At 41.0% G+C, this 20,042-nt stretch overlaps 1 protein-coding gene across 1 annotated transcript in view; it reads left to right on the forward strand.

The window, feature by feature from the left end:
- The window catches only part of atrnl1b (attractin-like 1b), a 904,204-nt gene that overhangs the window by 832,005 nt on the left and 52,157 nt on the right, over positions 1-20,042 (forward strand). The gene's annotated exons all lie outside the window — the stretch shown is intronic.

The following is a 20,042-nucleotide window of genomic DNA, read 5'->3' on the forward strand; positions in this document are numbered from 1 at the left end:
ATCTCCAGCATCTGCAGTCCTTTCTTTCTCCGATATTAGATTAGATTTACAGTGTGGAAACAGGCCCTTCGGCCCAACAAGTCCACACCGACCCGCCGAAGCGCAACCCACCCATACCCCTACATTTACCCCTTACCTAACACTACGGGCAATTTAGCTTGGCCAATTCACCTGACCCGCACATCTTTGGACTGTGGGAGGAAACCGGAGCACCCGGAGGAAACCCACGCAGACACGGGGAGAACGTGCAAACTCCACACAGTCAGTCGCCTGAGTCGGGAATTGAACCCGGGTCTACAGGCGCTGTGAGGTAGCAGTGCTAACCACTGTGCCACCGTGCCGCCCATCAACATATGACATCAGTTAACTTAGTTTCTCTGCTACCCACCCGTCACACCGTCCAATACCCATTCAAACCTACCCCCCTCTGAACTGACTGCACTTCATACTGTTCGAACCAATCCAAACTTTGCCATCAACCATGCCAGCAAAGATAGTGCTGTTGATTTCTGGCATACTGACCTCAACGTTGCAGAGGTTGAGCTCTCAGACACCTCCTCCTATCTTCCCCTGCACCATTACCCCACCTTTGAGCATTAGGCCATTGAATTCAAAGACTGTCACCAACCTCATCTCATCTGGCTATTTCCCCCCAATAGCTTCCTACCTCATAGACCCACAACTCTGCACAGCACACTTGTAGCTTCTTCCCAAAATCCACAAACAGGACTGCCTGTTATTTCTGTTATTAGACCAGTTATTTCTGCCTGTTCCTGCCTCATGAAACCTATATCTTCCTACTTCGACTTGATTTTGTTCCCCTCATCCAATCCCTCCCCACCTTCATCTTCTTTATGTCGATTTCAAAATTTCTAGTTAGCGGGCTCCAGCCCCTTCTTCTTTACCATACAATTCCCTTTATACTTCAATGCCCGTTATGCCTGTCCCTTTGTGAGGTACTTGGAACATTCCTTGTTCCAGTACTATTCAGGCCCCCACCACAACTCTTTCTTTAGTACATTGATGACATCATGATGCTGCATTCTCTCTTGTCCAGAATTGGAAACATTTATAAATTTTGCTTCCAATTTCCACTCTTGGCGCCCACCTGGTCCATTTCTAACCCCTCCTTCACTTCCTCAACATCTCTATTTTCATTTCCGAGGATAGCCTGGTCTCTAATATCCATTACAACTTACTACAGTTACCTTGATCATACATCCTCACATGCTGTTTCTTGTAAAGACTCCGTCCCATTCTCCCAGTTTTTTCATCTCTGTCGCATTTGCTCTGATGAGGCCACCTTCTGCAGGGCGGCCTCAGAAATATTCAGCTTTTTCCTCAACCAAGGATTCTCCACTAGTATTGTTGATAGGGCCCCTGGCTGTGTCCAAGTCATCTTCTGCACTTCTACTCTCACCCACTACTTTTCCTCCTCCAACAACAATAGGATCCCTGGGTCTTCACTTACCACCCCACCATCCTCTGCGGCCAAAGGATCATAAACTGTCACTGCCGTCACCTCCAGCAGGATGTCATCATCCAGATAGAGATTACTTTCTCCCCCTTTGTCAGCACTTTGCATGGTGTTTCCTCCAGAACACCCTGGTCTACTCCTTTTCCATTTCCAGCACCTCCCCATGCTACCATGGTACCTTCCCATTCAACACATGTCTATTTACCTCCTCCCTCCTTGGTACCCAAGGCCCTAGACTTGGCAATCTTTTAACATTTTGAGGTCAGTGTCTCTTATACTGCCTCATCTGCTGAGTTTTTCCAGCACTTTCTATTTTTTATTTCCAATTTCCAGCATCCATAAAATTTTACTTTTATTTATGGTATAATGTTTTGCTTGCTGTTGGCACAATAGCTTTTTTAAAAAATACATTATCCAAGGAGATTGCATGGTTAAGGGATCGTGTACGTATTGTTATGGGCATGCCGAATGAATTTTCCTTGCCCTTCGTTGAACACATTCACAGGTTTGAATAAATCAAGAAATAAATGGATAACTAAATTGAAGTTGTAATGAGATTAAAAGTTCCAGAAATCCTTTCACTAATCAAGAAGTTACCAGATTAACATTAAAAAATTAGAAGGAATATGACCACACAGATATCTCAGTGATCAACCATAATAAATGGTTCAACATATCAAAATTATTTACAACTCTAGCCTAAAAAAGTTTTTGTTTTATTGTAAGTTAATGGGAAAAAAAGCATGCTATAAATCACCAACCTCCAGAATTTCTTTTTATGATGCAACAGAATAACTTTTGGTTTTATGACAGATACTTCCAGAAATTTTATTAAATGATAACCCAAGGGCATCTGATAATTTTCAATACTAGTCTTTTTGAAACACAAAATTATTTATGGATTAATAACAATGATTTTCAGCTATATCTTTGACCTTAGACTTTGAAGTACTGAGTTCATTTGTGACTGCTTTTAGTGCAGGCATATTTTCAGAACACGTTCACCTTGTGTATTGAGAATGTTGCACTGATTATTTGCATTTGATAATTGTTATTGCCTCTAAATAGCACGCCTCTTGCAGCTCTATATTATGCTTCGGGTAGTATGTTCTCTGGCTCCTGATAGTCTCTATAATTGTGCAAGGTGACAATAGGACATGCTTCTCAAGGAGGGGGATCAGCCAGAAGTCATGGTCCACATAGACACCAACAACATAAGCAGGAAAAGGGATGAGGGCCCCAAAACAGAATTCAGTGAGTTAGGAAGGAAATTAAAAAGCAGGACCTCTAGAGCAGTAATCTCACACTTACTCCTAGTTCCACATGCTGATGAGCACAAGAATGAGAGGATTGATCAGTTGAACTTGTGATTGGAGACTGATGCAAGGGGTGGGCATCAGAGTATTGAGGCACTGGGACATGTGGGACCAGTACGGGCTGACCAGGTTACATCTGGTTACATCAGGTTACACCAAAAATTCATCAGACCTGTTCTGGGATGGCAGAACTGTACTGTTAAGAGAGCTTAGTCAAAATGGACCTGTATTCACTCGAGTTTCAAAGAATGAGAGGTGATCTCATGAAACTCCAGAACTAGAGGGCATTCTTTTAGGGTGAGAAGGGAAACATTTAAAAGGGACCTAAGGGTCAACTTTTTCATGCAGAGGGTGGTGCATGTATGGAATGAGCTGGCAGAGGAAGTGGTGGAGACTGGAACAATTATAACATTTAAAAGGCATTTGGATGGGTATATGAATAGAAAGAGTTTAGAGAGATATAGGCCAAGTGATGGCAAATGAGACTAGATTGGGTTAGGGTATCTGGTCGGCATGGATGAGTTGGACCGAAGGGTCTATTTCTGTGCTGTACATCTCCAAGACTCTATGGCTGGGACTGGTGTACTCACAGGGAGGTTTACTAGTGCTATTGGGTTGGTTGAAACCTCGTTTTTCATGGGAATGGGAACCTGAATGATAACCCAAATTGAAAGAGATTTAAACTGGTAACAAGAAGTACAAAAGATCTGAGAAAAACTAAATGACAGGAGAAACAAAACCAAGCTTTGAGTATGCCTTGAATGTAAATGATGTAAAAAAGTCAAAGTTAAGGACAGCCTAGTAGAATGCACACAAAAATCCATAAAAAGATAGATGATCTAAAATTATAAATAGACATGAATGATTCTAATATAATTACCATTACAGAAAATAGCTGCTTGGTAACCAAGACAAAATGCTGAATATTCGAAGATATGTAATAATTACGAAGAACTAAGAAGGAGGAAAAGGTGATGGTGATAGTACAAGATAAAATCAGTATATTAGTAAGGAAGGATCTCTGCTTGGGTGAAACTAAGAAATAGAAAGGGGCAGCAGACATTAGTTGAAGTTATTTATAGATCACCAAATAGTTGTGGCAGTGCATGGCATTGTAATAATCAGGCGATGAGAGAAGCTTATAACGTGGGCAACACAGTAATCAAGGGTGACTCCAATCTGCATATAGTTTGCGTAAAGCTGTGGGGGATCTGTTTCTGGAATATATTTACAGATTTTGTTTTACAGCAGTATTTTGAAAAAACAATTAGAGGACTGTTTTGGATTAAGTCTTAAATAATGTAAAGGTGCTAAATAATTATCTTGTTGTAAAAGAACCTTGAGAGATGAGTGACCACAATACATTATATTATTTTTGAAAGTGAGGTAGTTCAATCAGAAACAAGGTTATTAAATTTGAATAAGGGAGATTATGAAAACACGAGTGACAGCTGAATTGAATTGGGCAAATACATTTAGACTCAACATAGGGAATGTTTCTAAAGAACTATAACACACTTACAGCAATGATACGTTCCTTCAATTTGCAAAAACTCAAAAAGATCAGTTAACTGTGAGTGACAAACTAAGAATTAAGGATTGTGCAAGATTAAAGTAAAAATCTTAGAGAGTGGCCAGAAATAGTCATAAATCTGAGGATTGGAAGCTTTACAGAGAAAAAGGAGAACCAAGAAGCCAATGAGAAAAGGAAACATTTACCTAAGACAAATATGAGTCTATTAAAAGCAGAGACAAGAGAATTTATAATGGGGAATACAGAAATGGCAGAAAAGATAAACAATTACCTAGTCTCTATTTACACTGCAGAAGATACAAGAAATCTTCTAGTAGCAGATATCTAAGTGTCTAGAGAACATGAGGAGATGTAAATGTTTTCTGGAGGATTTGGATGGGGGATTGGGCAAGAATATGGCAGATTGAATATAATGTGGATAAGTGTAAGTTTAGAGAGCTCTCCACGGGGGATCCCACTGCAAGGTGGCAAATGGGCACTCCAAGGTGTGTCCAGGTGGTGGATGAGGAAAAAGAGGTGGATGGTGTGCAGCAGCAGTCCGTACAGACCCCATCGTGTTATGTCCCTGAGAGGGACAAAACTAAAATTCCGGAGGCAGCTCAGGTTGTGGGGTACAGGTTCCTGCAGGAAGTAAGGGACCCTGGGGGCCAACAGTATTTATATAGTACAGCTTATTGAATCTGATTGAACAGATCAAAGCAGCAATTAGAACAGCAAAAAATACACCTAATACAAAGATGTTAATGTGGTAGAATTTCCTTTTTTAGATAAGATAACTGTTTACAACAATATATCCCCATCAGAATAAAAGTACACAAGGCACAACTTGGGAACTTGATGATTCAACCGATTTCAATTTCACAGAATGTGTGCATGTTAGTGGCTGAAGAAACAGAAGTTACAAACTGCAGAGATTAAACCACATGGCATCAGTAGAGATTAAACTCCATGGCATTGGTAGAATAACTCTCCAGCAAAAGTTTGCTGCAGGTAACACTGTTGGCACAGAAAGCATAAAAAGTTGAAAACGTACACGTAGTTCACAATCAAGATTTGTTACATTGGAGCCTGAGTGTAAAGCTAGCCATAAACATTCTTAAGGCATCAGAAGGAGTCCAACTAGTTCCAAGTAAATAACTGGCACAGAAACAAAGCGTCATTATCCATGGGGTCAAGTCCCACCTGGTAGATGATTTCATTGGGTTCCTAGACTCATAGTAGAACCAAAAAAGAAGAATGAGCCTATTAAGGTTACCTATGTCAGCATAACAAAATTGTTTCACGCTTTCAACAGGAAGGATGGTAAGTGGCTTGAAGAGGAACTTGTAAGTAGTGATGTTCCCATGTATCTTCTGCCCTGTCTTTCTAGATTGTACTGTTTGTTGGTTTGGAAGATGCTGCCTGGAAGCCTTGGTGAATTTCTGCTGTGCATCTTGTCGATGGTATGCATGGCTTCTACTGTGTATCAGTGGTGATGGAGTGAATGATTGTAGATGTGGTACGAATCAAGCAGGTTGCTTTGTTATGTATAATGCCAAGGTTCTTGAGGTTGTTGGAACTGCATTCATCGATGTAAGTGGATTTTTCTCCAATTGAGGCACCTTTGCAGAAGAGATTGCTTCAAGTCGGTGGGGATATTGTATTTTTCAGAGAGGCTTTATGTTGAAGCATCTTTCTGCACTCCTGGTAAGCCCTTATCATGACAAAGCTCAAAGTAGACAACTTGTTTATGTCAGGCATGCAATAATGCTCATGCCCGAAACATCGATTCTCCTTCTCCTTGGATGCTGCCTGACCTGCTGCACTTTTCCAGCAACACATTTTCAGCATGCAATAACGTGACCCATCCATTGCAGTTGATTAACCATAGCCAGTGCCTTAACGCTCGATTCTTGGCCTGAGAGAGGAGACTAATACTGTAACTGGACTTGAACGGTTTTGCTAAGATCTACAAACAATCAGAATCAAGGTCAACAATCCTCAGGCAGATAACTCATCTTTCAAGTCAGAAGACAATGTGTTCTGACAGAATTGAGAGATCTCTTGACCCTCTGAACCTACGAAATTAGAGTCTTGGAGGGAGATAGAGTACTGGAAATTGTAAATATAGTTAGATACCTGAATGTATAAATATTAATAATGGGCATAAAAGTTTAGGTGGAAATTTTATGTGACTTAAGAGTTTTAACAGTGTTTGTATTGAAGCTGCATTAAGTTCTAGCCAATCTGATAATGACACACGGTCTTTGAGAAGCACTCTGGCAGGAGGTCCTGATAGAATCAAAGGTGTCATATCTGGTTTCCAATAGTCTTTGTAATTATACCAAATTAGTACCTACTATGCAGTGGGCTGTATCATGCTGTATACGATGAATACCTCTTCCTGATAAAATTCAATAATGGTTTGTCCACTACCACTGATAATCAAATAAGCCCCTAGACACAGTATAAAAACAAAAATTTGTCACTTCATTCTCTCCAACTATGAACCAACAGTATTTGGTACCAAATCATACAACAATTATTTAGACACAAAATCATGACACACTTTTTCACACAAAACTTCACTGAGACTGAGAACACTGACTATCTTGAAAAAGTGAAGATCATTATGACAATTGGACCTTCCAAGACTGAGATCGATGAGTCTTGTTAGGTAAAGATATCAATCGATATCGTGCAATGACAAGACATGATGCAAGTCTGCGACGAAATAATAAAGCTGTAGTTGGAGGGCTGAGTTTTCGACTGTTTCAAATGCTTGTAAATCTCTATAGCCAGAGTTGGTAAAGGTAAGTACAGTAGGTTGAGGGTTAATATCACCTAGTATGGTCGTATCACCAAGCACTAACCATTATCATTGATATAATTAGATATTACAATTCAAAATAGTTATAAACCACAAGATGGCCATTTGTGTTGCTGAAGTTAATCCAATAAAATATAGTCCTTAACTCTGGGATATAATCCAGTGGCTATTATGCTTTTAGATTTTGAGAATACTTGACAACGTAGCCTATTAATATGGGCATACAGCAAGGCAATTCACATCTGACCGTAAAGAATAAGTACTTCAACTTCAAGTTAACTAGGAAATGTTGGAGTTATAATTAATGGAACCTCAGTACTCTTATAATAACATCTTTAACCATCACACAATTTGTCAAAATATCCTATAGAAAGCAGAAATTAGAATTGTCTTTCGTGGATTTTTTCCTTGTCTTGATAAATGAATCTTCTTGGGTAAAATGCTCCCTAGAGCTAATAGACCGTGTGCTTGTCACAGGCAAAACATAATGAGAAGTGTAGAAGAGCATGCCATGAGTAGCACCAAGCATACTTAAAAATGAGGAGAAAATCTGCTGAAACTACAATACGAGAGTACATGCATGCTAAATAGTGGGAGCAGCAGGCACTAAACAAGCAAAGCAACCCTATACCCAATGGACCAGAACAAGTTCTGCAGCTTCACCACACTCAGTCATGAATAGTGTTCGACAATTAAACAACAAACCTAACGTGAAAGTGCCTGAAAAATCTTCACCTTCAGTGATGTGATATCCATCCAGCACAAAAGGAGAAAAGGTAAATCTGAAGCACTTACAACCACCATCAGTCAGAAATATCAAGTGGTGATCCATATCAGCTTCCTGGTCTCCAGCATTATGGAAGCCTGTCCTTAGCCTATTTGATACATTCCACTAGAAAACAACTGAAGGCCTTGGATACTGCAAAGGCTACGAGCCATGACAACATCCCAGTTGTAATTCTTGTGCTTCAGAACTAGCTGTGCCCTAACCCTAAGCCTCCCAGCACAGATACAACATTGGCATCTATTTGAGAATGTCACAAATTGCCAAGGTATATCCTGTCCACAAGAGGTAGTATCAAACGAGTCTGGCCAATCACCATCCCATCAACCAACTCTCAAACATCAGCAAAACAATTAAAGGTGTCTTTGCCAGTGCTATTAAATGGAGCAATTCAGCACTAACCTGCTTACTTATGCTCAGTTTAGGGTCTGTCAAGGACACCTGTCTCCTGACATCATTGCAGCCTTGGACAACAGAGCTGAAGTCAAAAGGTGAGGTGAGAATTGTCACATTAAGGCAGTATCTGACTGAGTATAGCATCAAGGAGCCTTGGCAACATTGAAGTCAATAGGAATTGCGGTAAACATTCCTCTGATTGGAGCCCAACCTAATACAAAGGGAAATCTTCGTTAAAGATGAATCATTTTATCCCCACTGCATTGCAGCAAAGTGCCTCAGGGTGTTTTCTTGGGCCTAACCATCTTTGCCTCCATCAACATCAGATCAGAAGTGGGGATGCTTGCTGATGAATGTGCAACGTTCAGTGCCAGTCATAGCCACTCAGATAATGAAGCAGTCATGTTTGTATTCAGAAAGATACCAACACCATCCAGGCTTGGGCTGAGAAGTGGTAAGCAATGTTTGAGCCTCACAAGTGTCAAGCAATGACCATCTCCAATGAGAGAGTCAAACCACTCCCTTGTACATTCAAAAGCAATACCTTCAATGAGTCTGCCACCACCTACAACCTTAACCAGAGACTCAACTAACCAACTACTGTACATAAGTTCTGTGGCTTCTACAGCAGGTCAAATGATCTGAATTCTATGATAGCTAGCTCACCTCCTCTTTTTCCAAAGCTCTCAGCATCTACTTGGCACATGCAAGGAGTGTGCACTTGCTTCAATAATTGCAGCTCCAAAAACACATAAGGAACTCAATAGCATCAGGGATAAAGTACCCAACTTAATTGGCACCCCATCCACACCCCTAAAGATTTACTTCACTACTGGCACACATTGGCAACAGTCTGTACCATGTACAATTTGCACTGAAGCAACACACCAAGCCTCCAAGTGCACCTTTCAAACCTGCACTTCCTGGCATCCAGGGAAAATTACTATCTACAAGTTCCCAGTACTCCACACACCATACTGACATGGAACTGTCACTATTACTTCACTGTCGCTGAATTAAAATTCTAGATCTCCGTCTTTAGCAGCAATATGGGTGTTCCTACACAACATGGACTGCAGCAATTCAACAAGACAGCTCACTATCACTATTGTGATAGCAATTGGAAATGAGCAGCAATGTTGGTGTTGCCTTCGATGCTCACCTATATAAAAAATAAAAGAACAATAAAGCCAAGAAGATTGCTGAAGAGTAGCATTTGAAGTAAAACATTGAGAATTACCAGTTTAAAAGGATGAAATGTGAAATGCAGTTGCACAATTAAGCTCTTTTGTATCCCTTAGTTGTTTGGAATTATTTGGTATTCAGTTTTTAAGGTAATACTTCAAACATTCTTGGACATCTGATATTTGGATCTCAGTAACGTGTGCTCTCTGAACATTGCAATGTTTTGAAATGATTTCTGTGGCTACAGCTGTTTCTTCTGAAGTCCAGCATACCTGCAACTTCAGTGGCATTTCTACTTACTTTTAAAAAAGCATCTAATCTGGACTGACCATACGGGAAGTTGGAAAAATTCCCGAATGTTCCTTTGACAGGTTCCACACTGCTGCACTATCAGACACTCCTTTATCTGTGATGATCTCAAAGGAACTCGTGCCTTTTCAGGGGAACCAGTGCATCTCTGTAAGTTGTCTGAGCTGCAGTTTTTTAATGCCCCTTTTTTTGATTTCTTAGTCACTGTCACTTTGTTCTCACTCTGATTCTGCCATAAGGATACAGAGCTGCTGGCATCCTGAACAGCAGTTTCCACTTAACAGGCAGAAGCTTACTCAGTAGCTTGTTTGATTTTTCTCAGCACCTTTAATCATAGTGGTGGGTTGTCACATTCTCAGCTTGCTACTGCATTCTAAAATATAACGAGAGGTTCTCCAATGTGAAAATGTTCTATTATTGACATTCCTCTAATTAAGGAGAGCCTAGTATCCACTTGGTTTTCTTTTAAAGATGGCTATAAATTGAACTAACCTGAAGGTACAGAGCATTAGATATACTCTGACGTACACCACAGTGAACTCATGATACAAGCTGACATTGTTCCAGGACACAGTACTTCAGAGAAGTATTGCAACTGCAGTGTTGTTGTTCCCTAAGCAAGCTTTGAGTGTAATTGAACACACCAACATTGGAGAAATTGACATTGACACAGACATTCCAGTACACACATCCATACCTGCACATTATGACCCCCACCCCCCGCCAGTACACACACACACACACACACACACACACAAAATACAGACACAGCATCTACACAAATGCGTAAACACACCACATGGCTACACACATCTATACCCACCCCCACACCATTGTGCATATTGTAAAGGACGTAGCTGCAGTAATAATGGATGCACTGCTGGTAATGTTTTCAAGAACCCTTACATTCTGAAAAAGTCCCAGAGGATTTGAAAACTGCCAAAAACACACTAATTCCTAAAGAGAGGGAGATGAAAATCATGTAATCATCAGCATTCAAGAGGGCACTGAATGGTTCCTTGAATAGGAATGGATATGGGAAAAAGCAGAAGATTGGCACTAGATAATAGAGCCAATGCAGACATGTTGGGCCTAATGGTCTCCTTCTGCAATATAATAATTCTGTCATTCTATAGGGCAGTTAGCTTAATATCTGTTATTGGAAAAATGTTGGATTTTATTTAAAAAACAGAGCTTTTAAAAACATAATATAATCAAGCACAGCCAGCATGACTTCATGATGGGGAATTTATGCCTTAGGTGGTAACAAACAGGGTAAATAAATGGGAACTAATAGATGTAATACATCTGAATTAATAAAAAACATTCAAAGCACATAAGGCTACTCAATAAAAGGTGATGGTGTTGGGGTAGTATATTAGCATGGGCAGAGGATTGGCTAACTAATAGAAGACAAAGAATTGGGATAAAGGGGGGGTTTTCAGGATGGTAACCTATATAGTGGAGTGCCACAGAGATTGTTGCTGGGGGCACAAATATTTGCAATATAGATAGCTTGGATGAGGGGATTGAATGTGTCATCATCAAGTTTGCAGTGGACACAAAAACATTTGGGAAGGCAAGTGATGATGATGACACAAGGAGTCTATATGGGGATATAGACAGTTAACTGGGAAAAACAACTTGCTAGATCAAATATAATGTGGGAAAATCTAAGGTTATGCACTTTGTCAGGAAGAATAGAAGAGCTAAGCAATATTGAAATAGGAAAGACTGCAGAAAGCTGCAGCCACGAGAGGGACTTTTGGGTCCTATTGGTAAAATCACAACAAGCTAGCTTCCAAGTTCACCAGACAATAGGGAAGTCTTGCTAAAACTCTACAAGGCACTGGTAATACCACTATTGAAATACTGTAAACAGTCGGTCTGTCATCTAAGAAAAAAATATGCTGGCAAGGGAGGCAGTTCAGAGATGATTTTCTAGGCTGATACCAAGTATAGAGGGATTTTCTTCTGATGAGAGATCGAATAGACTAGAATTCTGCTCATTAGTGTTTAGATCCAAATGGTGCTGGAAAAGCACAGCAGGTCAGGCAGAGTCCGAGGAGCAGGAAAATCGACGTTTCAGGCAAAAGCCTTTCATCAGGAATAGACAGGAAGCCTCCAGGGTGGAAAGATAAATGGGTGGTGGTGGGGGGAGGGGGGGTGCGTGGAATAGGGCTGGGGAGAAGGTAGCAAAGAGTACAATAGGTGAATGGGGTTGGGGATGGAGGTGATAGATCAGAGAAGAGGGTGGGGAAGGTAGCAAAGAGTACAATAGGTGAATGGGGTGGGGATGGAGGTGATAGGTCAGAGGGGAAGGTGGAGTGGATAGGTGGGAAGGGAGATTGACAGGACAGGTCATGAGGACAGTGCTGAGCTGGAAGGTTGGAACTGAGGTAAGATGGGGTGGGGGGGGGGGGTGGGGAATGAGGAAACGGTTAAAGTCCACATTGATGCCCTGCGGTTGAAGTGTTCCGAGGCGGAAGATGAGGCGTTCTTCCTCCAGGCGTCAGGTGGTGAGGGAACGGCAGTGCAGGAGACTCAGGGCCTTTATGTCCTCGGCAGAGTGGGAGGGGGAGTTGGAATGTTGGGCCACGGGGCAGTAGGGTTGATTGGTGCAAGTGTCCCGGAGATGTTCCCTGAAGTGCTCTGCGAGGAGGCGTCCAGTCTCCGCAATATAGAGGAGAACACGTTGGGAACAACGAATACAATAAATGATGTTGGTGGATGTGCAGATAAAACTTTGATGGATGTGGAAGGCTGTTCTGGGGCCTTGGATGGTGATGAGAGAGGAGATGTGGGTGCAGGTTTTGCAATTCCTGCAGTGGCAGGGAAGGGTGGTTTGTTGGGGGACGTGTACCTGACCAGGTAGTCACGGAGGGAACGGTCTTGCGGAAAGGGGTGGGGAGGGAAATATATCTCTGGTGGTGGGGTCTGTTTGGAGGTGGCGGAAACGTCAGCGGACGATGCTGTTAAAGAGAAGGTTGGTAGGGTGGAAAGTGAGGACCGGGGGATTCTGTCCTTGTTACGGTTGGAGGGATGGGGTCTGAGGGCGGAGGTGCGGGATGTGGATGGGATGTGTTGGAGGGCATCTTCAATCACGTGAGAAGTGAAATTGTGAGAAGGAGGCCATCTGGTGTGTTCCGTGGTGGAACTGGTCCTCCTGGGAGCAGTTACGACAGAGGCGGAGGAATTGGGAATATGGGATGGCATTTTTGCAGGAGGTAGGGTGGGAAGAGGTGTAATCCAGATAGCTGTGGAAGTCGGTCGGTTTGTCAAAAATATCAGTGTCAAGTCAGTCGTCAGTAATGGAAATGGAGAGGTTCAGGAAGGGGAGGGAGGTGTCAGAAATGGTCCAGATGAATTTAAGGTCGGAGTGGAATGTGCTGGTGAAGTTGAACTGCTCAACCTCCTCGCGGGAGCACAAGGTGGTTCCGACGCAGTCACCAATGTAGCGGAGGAAGAGGTGGAGAGTGGTGTCCTGGTCATGGCGGAGGGATTGGATGTTCATGGTGAAGATGAAGCGTTGGGGGCCAGGAAAGCGAAAGTCTTAGAGGAGGTGGAGGGCGTGGGTGGTGTCTCAAACGTATGTGGGGAGTTCCTGGACTAGGGGGGATAGGACAGTATCGAGGTAGCTGGGGATGAGTTTGATGGGGCGGGCAGGCTAAGACAATGGGTCAGCTGGGGTGGTCAGGCATGTGGATCTTGGGAAGGAGGTAGAATCGGGCAGTGCGTGGTTCCTGGACTACGAGGTTGGAAGCTGTGGGTGGGAGATGTCCTGAGGTGATGAGGTTCTGTATGGTCTGGGAGATGATGGTTTGGTGATAGGGGGTGGGGTCATGGTCGAGGGTGCGGTATGAGGAGGTGTCTTTGAGTTGGCGTCTGGCTTCAGCGGTGTAGATCAGTGCGCCAGACTACCACTGCACCCCCTTTATCTGCTGGCTTGATGGGGAGGTCGGAATTGGAGCAGAGGGAGTGGAGGGCTGCGCATTGTGAGGGTGAGAGGTTGGAGTCGGAGAGGGGGGTAGACAGTTTGAGGCGGTTAATGTCTCAGCAGCAGTTGTAAATGAAGAGATCGAGGGCGGGTAATAGGCCAGCGCAGGTGTCCAGGTTGATGGGATGTGTTGGAAGCAAGTGAAGGGGTCCTCAGAAGGTGGGCGGGAGTCCTGATTGTAAAAGTAAGGCTTGGAGGCAGAGGCGGCAGAAGAAGTGTCCTGCTCATTAGAGTTTAGGAGAATGAGCAGAAACCTTATCAAAACTTTATTGAGGGATAGCTTTGGCCATTGGTATTATCACTCGACATTTAATCCAGAAAAACCGTGGTAATGTTTTGGATTCAAATCCCACCATGGTAGATGGTGAAGTATGAATTCAATAAAAATCTGGAATTAAGAGTCTAATGATGACCATGAAACCATTGTCGATTGTCAGAAAAGTGCATCTGGTTTACTAATGGCCTCGAGGGAAGGAAGCTGCTGTCCTCATGCAATCTAGCCTACATGTGACTCCAGACACACAGCAATGTGGTTGACACTTAACTGCCGTCTGAGCAATTAGGGAAGGGCAATAAATACTGACTTAGCTAGCAATGCCCAATATACCATGAACAAATTACAGAAAACACACAAGATTCTTATTGAGGCTGACAGGATAGATGCAGAGATGTTATTTCACTTTGTGGTAGAGTTTAGGACCAGAGGGCATAATCTCAGAATAGGAGCCACCCATTTAAGACAGACATGAGGAGGAATTTCTTATCTCAGATGGTGATGGAGCTGTGGAGTTCTTTGCTGCAGAGAGCAGTTGAGGCTTGGTTATTAAGTATATTTAAAACTGAGATAGACAGATTTCTAATTAGTCAGAGAATCAAGCATAATGGGGTAAGGCTGGAAAGTGGAGGTAAGGATTATCAGATTAACTATATTCACATTGAAAGGTGGAGCAAATTTAATGGGCTAAATAGCCATCTCCTATATGTTGAGGTCTTAGATTCATACTCCCAACAAAGCCACGTGTACATGCCTATCTGTTTACATGCAGGTATCCTCTTCTCATACACACACACACCCAGGTACATCCTTATGTACACATCAATCACCACAGCACCACATTGGGATTAAAACTTAGAGACTGCAGTGGTTCATAAAACTCTTCCGTCATCTTCTCAAAGGCAGTTAGGGATTGACAACAAATGCAGGCCTTGCCAAGATGTATGTATTCCATGAAAGCATAAAATGAACAGTAATGCACATTTCTGCATTCATTTACAAATCCATATCCTGAGACATACAGAAACCATTTATTTTGTCACAATACATTGCCAACCACGGAATTCCCTCAAGAAATACAAATCAGTGCTGCTTGGAAAATTTATTCATAGTTTGGTTATGATGAGGAGGAGCAGAGTTTTCTCAGGTTTAAAAAAGTAAATGTTAAGGTCTTCTCTGAGTTATATATTCATGATTTGGAGATGCCGGTGTTGGACTGGGGTGTACAAAGTTATATATCACACTATACCAGGTTATAGTCCAACAGGTTTAATTGGAAGCACTAGCTTTCGGAGTGCCACTCTTCAGGTGATTGTTCATCAACCACGAGATGAAGGAACGGCACTCCAAAAGCTAGTGCTTCCAATTAAACCTGTTCGACTATAACCTGCTGTTGTGTGATTTGTAACTGAGTTATGTATATACATATTATATTGACTCATATCCCAATATATTAATTACTTTTGAGATGTCCATTTTTCTCTATGATGTCAAAACTATGGACTCCATGTCACCCTTAGTTTGGCTTTTTTCCTACCTACAATCAATAGCTCATCATTCTAATTTTTTTCTACTTACGATGGTTTCTTCACAATTAGTCTTAATTTCTCAACATTGATCATAATATGGTATTCATATAAGTATTGTAACATTTTCTATTACTTTCTATCAGGTTTAGGACCATTAGATAATCTCAATAAAACCAAACAATTACAGGCACTTTAATGACTTGAATTGGCAATCCCTTTTTTATAAGATGATTCTATTTCAAAATAACATTTATAAATATACTTTAAAAAAATTCTGTTGCATGGAAAATACTTTATCCAATGGCTATAGTGACCAAAAAAGCACAATTCCTGTTAGTGAGTTGTACAAGCACTCACTCCTTGAGAGAGAATGATTTCTATGTCCCTATAAATCCTGTGTAAAACAAGACCCCATTGCACAAAAGCCAAATCTTAAAATTAATTCATGATTTGTGCTGATCTATGCACGTCCCAGGTTTTAACATTTATGGGTTGTGGTGCATTGAAGATTCTCTGCAATTCATAATTTACGGGAATCTGTAGTTTCGGGTTGTCTCTTACAATGTTCTCTGTAAGCTGTGTGGCCCTGCAGCTATCTAAGATTTTCCACAAAGATTGCATAACAACTGCTTCCTTCATGGTGTGTGCGAGATCCAAAAAAAGTGTAAAAAGCTCGTGCATTGCAAAAAATAATTGAAGGATGTGTTGTCTCCTGTATACTCTACCATGTATGATTTTTGGATCGTAGTATGTGTTAATCGTTTTGAAAGAGTACATTCATACAGGTTTTATTGCTGTTTTACACTTTTATAGTCAATTAATATAAGAGCAAGACATCAAAACTCAAGATGCATTATGTTATATTGTTACCCTACAAGGGCCAGTCAAACTCAGTGTTGAACATAAAGCGAACAGATAAATTGTCCTTTCAGTTGTAAACTATTAGATAAAGCATGAAGTTATCAGATGCCTGCGCACAATTTCTTTGTTGTTGTATGTAAACATACAAATTCAGAACAGGAGTAGGCCACTCAGTCCCATGAATTTTATCCTCCATTCAATAAAATCATATCTAATCTGAATACACCACATTCCCACTTGTCCATGATCGGCTCTCACCCCCTTGCTTGCTAAGCACTGATCCACCCCAACCTTAAAAACATTCAAAGATTTTGTTTCCACCACATTTTGAGGAAGAGAATTCCAAAAACAAAAAAACGTCCTCTGTAAAAATAAATTCTCATCTCTGTCTTAAATGGGTGACCTGCTGTTTTTAAATAGTACCCTCCTAGTGCTACCCTTAGAAGAGTGGAAGATTAGATTAGCTTTCCCGTACAGCATGGAAACAGGCCCTTCAGCCCAACAAGTCCACACTGACCCTCTGCAGAGTAACCTACCCAGGCCCATTTCCCTCTGACTAACGCACCTAACACTACGGGCAATTTAGCATGACCAATTCACCTGACCTGCACATCTTTGGACTGTGAGAGGAAACCCACATAGACACGGGGAGAATGTCCAAACTCCACACAGAGCCTGAGGCTGGAATCAAACCTGGAACTCTGCTGCTGTGAGGCAACAGTGTTAACCAGTGAGCCACTGTGCTACCCTTAGTAGAGTGAAAGAGTGTGCAGAAATTACACTATGAGAAGTGGTTAAGTTCACCTTGTACTCTTTGGGTTAGGAGAGACAAATGCCTATTTGAAGTTACCAAAAAGTGAAATAACCGAGTAAAACTCAATAGGTTGTTTGCTGCAATGAAGGAATAAAGTAACAGGAGGCATAATTTAATAATTAGGAAGCTTTAAGTCAGATGGAAAGTGAAAAACTTCCCTTTTACACAATGGTTAAAAAAATGCATGGAGCCAGGAAAGCCATTGAATTACAGAATACAGAATCAGACAGAATGGAAACAGGCCCTTTGGTTCAACCAGTCCATGCTGAACATAATCCCAAACAAAACTAGTCCCAACTGCCTGTACTTGAGACATATCCATCCAACCATTTCTTATTCATGTATTTATCTAAATGTTTTTTAAACTTTATAACTGTAACCGAATCTACCACTTCCACTGGAAGTTCATTCTGCACATGAACTACTTTCTATGTGTAAAAAAATTGCCCCTTTGTCTTTTTGAAATCTTTCTTCTCTGACTTTGAAAAATGTGCCCCCTAGTCTTGAAATCCTTCATGGTAGGAAAATGACACCTGTCATTCACCTTATCTGTGTCCCTCATTATTTTAATAACCTCTATAAGGTCACCTCTCAACCTCCTACGCTCCAATGTAAAAAGTCCCAGCCTATCCAGCCTCTCCTTATAACTCAAACCCTCCATTCCAGACAGCATCCTGGTAAATCTCTTCGGAAATATGCATGTTGAAGAATTAGCAGTGTTCATTTCTGGAGCAGTATAGTGAGAAGTAGGCATTTAAAAAAGACATCAGTCCAAAGAGATGACTAACTGGTTTCCTGTTCCTAAAATTCTTAAAATTCTTTAATTATGTTGAGGCAGATACACACAAACCAGTACATGAAGTATACCTGGATTAGAGTATGTTGAAAAAAGTTCACATTTTGTCAAAGCTTTTTGTCATGCACTCATCAGGACAATTTGCAACAGTATAAATGTAAAGGAAATGAACATTTACATTCATCTTCTTGCAAAATGTACTGATGAGTGCAAGTGGAAAGGCTGGATGACCAAGTCATTATCTGTATACATGAATTTCCAAAAGGCATTTGGTAATGTGTCTCACAAAGTGTTAATAGACAAGGTAAGGGCTAATGGGATTGGATGTACTATATTAACATGAATAGAGGATTGATATTGAACAGAAAGCAGAGAGTAAACATAGGCAGGACATTTTGAGGTTGTTAGACAGTGAATGGTGAAGTGTCCGAAAGGCCAGTTCTGGGGTCCTCAGCTACTTACAATATATGTTAATGACTTCTGTGAAGAGAAAGAATGTAATGCATCTGAAATTTGATAATGATACAGTCTTGGATGGAAAGGAATGCTTTGGGCATATCTGAGATGCAATGAAATAGTCAAGTTAAGTGAGTAGGTCACAAGGCAATAGATAGCTTAAAATGTAGGGGAGTTTGAAGTCATTCACTTTGGTTATTAGAATAGGAAAAAATATTCACAGAGAGTTGAATGTATTCATTTAAGAAACACAAAAAGTTAGCATGTAGGTACAAGATGCAATAGGAAGACGAATGGCATATTGGCCTTTATCACAAATAAAAGATTGGAGTACAAGAATAAATATGTTTTGTTAAAATTGTACAGAGATTTAGTGAGACCACATCTGGAGCACTGTGTATAGTTTTTTTGGTCTCCATATTTAAAAGATATATTGCTTTAGAAGTGGTACAGCATAGGTTCCCTTCCTTGGACTCTTAGACTTTGATGAGAGGATTACATTCTCTGTGTAGAAGAGTGATTTCATGGTGACTTAATTTATAAAAATTCTAACTGGGCTTGATATAGTAGTTACTATAAGATTGTTTCTTCAGTTTGAAGAAAATGAAGACAATCTCAGGATGAGACCATTATTTATAACTGAGTTGAGGAGGAATGAAAGGTTTCTAACATTTGGAATTCTCCCTCCCTATCCAGACTGGGAAAGATAGATTTTTGGTGTCTGAGGAATCAAGGGATATGGAGAATAGGAGTAAAGTGGAGCTGAAGATCAGCCCATGAGCATATTCAGTGGTGAAGCAGTTTCGTTGGACTATTTGGTCTATTTCTGCTTTTATTTCTTGCACTTTTATATGAGTGTCTTCTTATGCAGATGTATTATCCAAAGTATTCATTTACAGCATTGACTGGATATGTACCTTTTATATATATAGATATATACACACTACTTGTCTTAAATTTTTGAAAAACAATTTTGTAAATCAAAAGGTACTGGTTACAGTAGCAGCAATGTTGCACTTTCAAGGAACAGACTGCTTAGATAGAAACATGGCTTTTTTCCCAGTCCCTGAATAGTGTGGGAATTGGCAATAAATTGAGTGAATCCATATGAGGTTAGCAAAGAGTCGTTTTTCATTGTCAGGAGCAGAAAATTTCTAACCATTAATTGTTGAATGATAAGATGAGATTCTCGCTGGACAGTGGCAAGAGTTCTATTTGCTTGCACGTACAACTTCATTATGACATCATCTTAAGTCATTGATATTTAGTTTCCAACTTTTCCACCCACCATGTAGAAACTACATGATAATGCCCGACATGAAAGTCAGGGCAGCGATCTGGTGACTCCAGCTCATCACTTGCTTCTCTGGAACTCCCATCAGTCACTGATACCACAGGGCACGCTCATGGACAGTGATCATACACAGCATCTGACCAACATGGCTTCCAGGTTCTCACCAAACAACAGTACCAATTACTCTCTGTCCAACATGAATGAGATGAAT

Source organism: Hemiscyllium ocellatum, chromosome 22, assembly GCF_020745735.1.
Source record: "Hemiscyllium ocellatum isolate sHemOce1 chromosome 22, sHemOce1.pat.X.cur, whole genome shotgun sequence".
NCBI lineage: Eukaryota > Metazoa > Chordata > Chondrichthyes > Orectolobiformes > Hemiscylliidae > Hemiscyllium > Hemiscyllium ocellatum.